Source organism: Capsicum annuum, chromosome 11, assembly GCF_002878395.1.
Source record: "Capsicum annuum cultivar UCD-10X-F1 chromosome 11, UCD10Xv1.1, whole genome shotgun sequence".
Classification (NCBI taxonomy): domain Eukaryota; kingdom Viridiplantae; phylum Streptophyta; class Magnoliopsida; order Solanales; family Solanaceae; genus Capsicum; species Capsicum annuum.
The window spans coordinates 216,175,275-216,180,743 of NC_061121.1; the positions used below are offsets into that span (position 1 = coordinate 216,175,275).

The 5,469-nt window shown below is 32.9% G+C and overlaps 1 long non-coding RNA gene across 1 annotated transcript; it reads left to right on the top strand.

Moving 5' to 3' along the window:
- The first annotated feature begins 2,628 nt into the window (after nucleotides 1-2,628).
- LOC107847204 lies at nucleotides 2,629-5,175 on the top strand. The gene is made up of 2 exons (XR_001667348.2): nucleotides 2,629-2,987; nucleotides 4,648-5,175. It is a non-coding gene; the product is annotated as an uncharacterized LOC107847204 (long non-coding RNA).
- Nucleotides 5,176-5,469: the final 294 nt, after the last annotated feature.

A 5,469-nucleotide genomic window follows, 5' to 3' on the forward strand; every position in this document is an offset into this window, starting at 1 on the left:
CAATATCCAACTTCAAGAATCCCCAAAAGTTCACCATCCATCTTCCAAATTAGTTCAAATTTCAAGATTGCCAAGTCAAAAGCTCCAAGATTCAACCTTCAAGGGCACAAATAGGACCTCAAAAACTAAGCTTCTTTATCTAGTTCATCATCTAAAGTATATGGGGTTTGAACAAGGATAAATCTTTTGTCCTTGTGCCCAAAACTAGTTTTAAATTTCAATCTACATAGATTTAAATGAATTTCAATATAGGGTCCATACCTATTTATTTCTAATTAAAGATTATGATGTTTTAAGTGATCTTGATGGTGAAATACATGTCTACTTTCATAAATTGATACGTATGGGTATATTTTCCAGGTTTTGAGTTGAATTATGAAAATTTACATCATTAAGCCTGAATACTATGAGGTTTTGATTTGAATTTGAAATATGGGTTATCAAGCCCTAGTTGAATATTAATATTCCAAGGATGATTATGTCATTAAGCATTCCAAGATATGTTTATAAGCAGATTTGAATAAATATTTGATACTTGATCTTTAGCTAAGATATGAAATCCACTTTAGTGCTTAAACTCAGTTTTGAATGAGTAAATAGACAGTTATCTTTCAGCATGAAATATTATGACTTTTAAAAAGTGGATTTCCTATAGTATGAGCGTATAATTAAGGGAGTAGTATTTAGCACCGAGCGAAATGTGCTGGTTTAGCGCATCCTACTTCCATAGAACTACGTTGCCAACGTAGATACAAATTGTCAGTTTATTCCCATTTCTTATGGATGACAGATTTATCTTGTGATAGATCATATGGATAGCAAGTTATACTCCTTGGCAAGTGTATGACACTTCTCCCCAACGTGAGGTTTCTTTCTTAGGAGGACGAGACATTGGATTCTATGTCAGCTCACATGGTTTATGTCGGTTAAGAGAACCTCCCTATCAGTAGGAGTAGTTTTAAAGTGTTTTCCCTACTAGTAAAGAAAAACTTTGAAAGAATTTCCTTCAGATAAAGTATTTTCCCTACAGCTTGATAGCAAAGATGTTTAGAATAATTTTAAAAGAAATTTCCTACATTCTTATATAAGAGAATGACAGATAATAGTTTAGTTTTATATAAGTATGAGGGCTCACCTATTTTATACAGTACGTTTTATTTTTCATGATATATATATATATATATAACTTTTAAGATATTCCATCTTATTGATCCTTTACATACAACATGCATATTTTTATGAATTTTGATAACATTGAGATACTACATTTACTAGTGCATTCACCCCTATATACTCAGTACATCCTCAAAGTATTGATCCACATATATGTCTATGTGCTACATAGTCTCATAATGTAGATTCAGGTGCTTAGTATTTGTGGTGTGAGTGATTTCGTCATCTCTATCTACATCCTTACAGTTGGTGAGTCCTCATAGTTCGAGGGCTTACTTATACAGATTTCCATCTTTCATAGCACTTGATTTATTATTTTCAGTTTAGTCTGAGTCAGTTGGAGGCCTATTCCAATGACTCTCTAGTTCCTTAGTAGTAGAGGCTTGTTGAACTACTAGTTATTTTCCAGACTTTTAGTATTTTTTATTCCTAACAATGGTTTCAGTCTACTCTAGTCAGTTATGACATAATATAGCATTATTACTTGACTAGCTTATCTTGAAATGTGATACGGACTTAGTAGTAGGCTTAAAGAGTTAACTCAGGGCTACTCGTAGTCTTGAGCACTGTGTCACGTCTCGGGACTAAGTTTTAAGGGTTACATCTGCATAAACTCTATACTCCCCAGATCTCATATGTGAGATTATTGGATTGTTTTTGTTATTGTTATGGTAATATTTATGTGTGTTTCCTTGAACCACATCATTAATTTAATTGTATTATATTATGAATAAATAGTAAACAATTTAGGCTTCATGAATTTCAAAAAGCTATTAACACATATCCTTTTTCAAGTAAAATTTTTGATATCTTTCCTTTAGTGTGATTTATAATGTGAATTCAACTAGGTACATAGTAAAATTTGCTTTTTAAAATGACTACTATAGTCATTAGTGTTACTAATAAAAATGATTTTTTTATTTTAATTATATATATTAAAATATTTGTCTTTTGAACTTAAAACATTATTGAGTGCATATTCATTTATCAAATCAATTTACTTATTTTCTATATTTGTATTCATGGTGCTTACTTGTAATGACCCTCAAGGTCATTTTCTTGATTTTCATGTATTTTTCATATTTCATGTCTTTCCATGGCTATATGTCATTTATGACTTGTCGGAACCATCGATTTGATTTTTGGGCAATTTTTTGTATTTTATGTTCATTTCCTTATTTTAGAGCTTTTGAAATAAGAGTTTGGTCTAAAACCAAAAGTTCTAGTAGAAAACTATGGATTAGAATTCCAATAGTGACATTATCTCCACATTATTGATTTTAGGCTAGAGGGACCTTTGGTTCGAGTCCTAAGGCTTTTAGTCCCATTTAGGTTATTAGGAAGATCCAATAAGAATTGAATTATTTGTGTGAGGCCCATATATTTTCAAAACAACTTTTATTGAATATTTTAATAGTATCATAGTTCTTCTACACATACGGGGTTCCATATGAATCTCGAGCAACTGGTCAGCGTCCATTGGGACTTAGCATTTTGTTGGTTTTTCCAACATCAGGTATACCCCATATTACACTTATAATTCATGAAGATTAGGTTGTGTTCATAAAGGTTCAAGTCTTTGACCTTAACATTCATGAAAAACCTCACATGTTCGTGATGAAAGGTCAACCACACCCGGTCCTTACTCCTCTCTCAATTTCACCACCATTATTATCGCATTCATCATAAAAGACAATTTGTTTAATATATAAACTCATCCTCCCTGACTCTTTTTCTTATTTTTTTATCCCCATTTTACCATTTTTAGAGCTTGGAGCATGGGTATGTATGGGGAATCATCTATTGAGGCCAAGGTAAGGTACTTTTAACATCTTTTGATTATTTTTCATTTTATCCCTATCAAATTTAGTTCTTTCCTAGTAAATCCCAATAACTAATTATTTAATTTCCTTAAATTTCTAGGCTGGTTTGAGCCGTAATTTGTGCTTAAATTTTGAGCACACATTCCTTGTAATTCAGGGGACCTTGTGACAGATTTAATATTGAAATTTTTCTAGCAAGCTCCAAGGACCTAGTTTTGACCCAATTTTAGGTTTGAACTTTTACATTGTAATATGGGTATTATTTTACCTGCATTAATACGTAGATTATAAGTTTGATAACATGATAATATTTTGAGATCATGGATTAAAGACTAGCAGTTCATGGATAATTTGGGATTTGTGGCTCGACTGCGAGACGGGCTATGTTCTTCTCTTCCCTTGAGATTCTATATTGTATTGGTTGCATGTTAGGTAGGGGTTATAGGATAGGTTTATACCTAGTTGTACCCTGACTTGACTTATTTAGGGGATTTAGTATAGTTGTGATTGGGAGAATAAGATATTCCTTAATTGTGGGATTGTCTTTCTTAGATTTAAGTAGTTGGGAGAATAAGGTAAGGGAAGTTCTAGCTCCAAGTTTTGAGGGATGATTGTAACGTGCTAAGATGAGCTAAGAAAGGTGTATATAAGGTTATCAACTTATGTGATTAAAAGACAAGAGATGTGTTTGATGATAAAGTTTAATATCCTAGCCCATAGAACTTGAAGAGAAATTGGATGAATGAGGGGCTAAGAAGGGCTTGAAGTTATAAAAACTGTTCAAAAATAAAAATAAATAAAGAAAGAAAATGGTGGCTTTGAATTGTTTGGTAAATGATAATAAAAAAAGGTAGTGGAATATAGGAAATGATTTTAAGAAGAATAAGCTGGATAGTTTGAAAACTTTTAGTAGTAGAAAAGGTTGAGTGATTGCATTGAAGGAGGTCTTTTAGTCACTTGGTCCATATATATTCCTTCCTGCACCTTACACCTTCACCTTGACCCGTAAGACCTTAGTGATTCCAAACTAGGTAAGTCTACATTAGTGATGAAAAACATAAAGAGTAAGTCTATGTTCTACTCATTGTGCTTTAATTTGTTTACGAGAGTGACTGTGAATTGTTTAATTATTTGTGCTCCTTTAGAAATTTCAATTCTTGTGTGTGTGGAGCTAACTCTTGCTTGTGAGCGGCATCGATGCTTTGGGGTAGAGGGTGAATCCTATTCTCTGTTTGGGTAAATAGGTGAAGTAAGGTGCATTGTGAAGATTAAGGCAATCTTTGAAGATTTTGTGTCTTCTCTTAAGATGCTTTGTTGATTTGGAAGGTTCATTTGACACAAACTTGTGTCCTTGCTTCCTAAATATGTGCTTATGAAAAGTTTTAGTTTACTTGTTACCATGACATGTTTGGAAAGTCTTGGTAGAACTTTATTAGATTATTCCCTTACAATAGCTTTTCTTTGGGTGGGATAGAGTTAAAAACCATATCTTATTGAATTATCCTCGTTTTCTTGAGGACAAGCAACAATTTAAGTTTTGGCATGTTGATAAGTTGTCAATTTTACAACTCACTAGCATCTTTTAATCCTATATTATCATGCTTTTTCATTGATTTATTGTTAATCTCTTACTTAATACTCATTTCCATAGGTAAAAGTTGAAATGAGAAGATGAGCAAGGAAACTTAACAAAAATAAGCTGAGGAAAAGGTGGAAAAGAAAAAATGTGAGCAAAAAGAGCAAAATATGAAATGCGGGTCTAGGAATAGACCCTTAGTTACTGCGATCACGGCCAGTTAACAAGTCAACCGGAGGGCATTCGCGATATGATTACCGTGATTACAGGAGTCGCGAACACGGTCAAGAGATGGTGATCGCGGTAGAGCAAAAAAATTGCAAGGGTATTTTTGTAATATTTGGCAAGTGTGGAATAAAGGCTTAAAGAAGGGCTTTTAGCTCATTTTTCACCATATCCAATCTATCCCTCATCTTTATCTTAGTTTTAGGGATTTTATCACTTGGAGCTTGGAGCAAAACTTTTACTAATCTTGAGATAAGAAAAAATTAGAGTAACTCCTAAGTGAAGAATTGACAAATCCCATTGAAGTTTCATTGGAATTCAAAGTGTGGTTTGCATCCTCTTTATCTTTCATGAATCAAATTGATGGAGATTTTAGTATATTATTGTTTATTATCTTTATCGGTTCTAGTTTTTCCTCTTGGGGTTAAGTTTGAATAGGGTGCAATTGTTTGTGGGTTTTTATTGTTAATTCCAATTCTAGATTTATGATGTGGGTTTCACAAAATCTTGGTGGTTAAATTGGGGTTTGTGGGTGAAAGCCCCGAATTTCTTAGTACCCACATCATCCTTGAAAGTAGGATGTGGATAAATTCTAGTTCCTACATCATCCTTGAAAGACGGATGTGGATGACAAAGCTTTTGTGAACAATAACATAGATGTTAGCCCTTCCC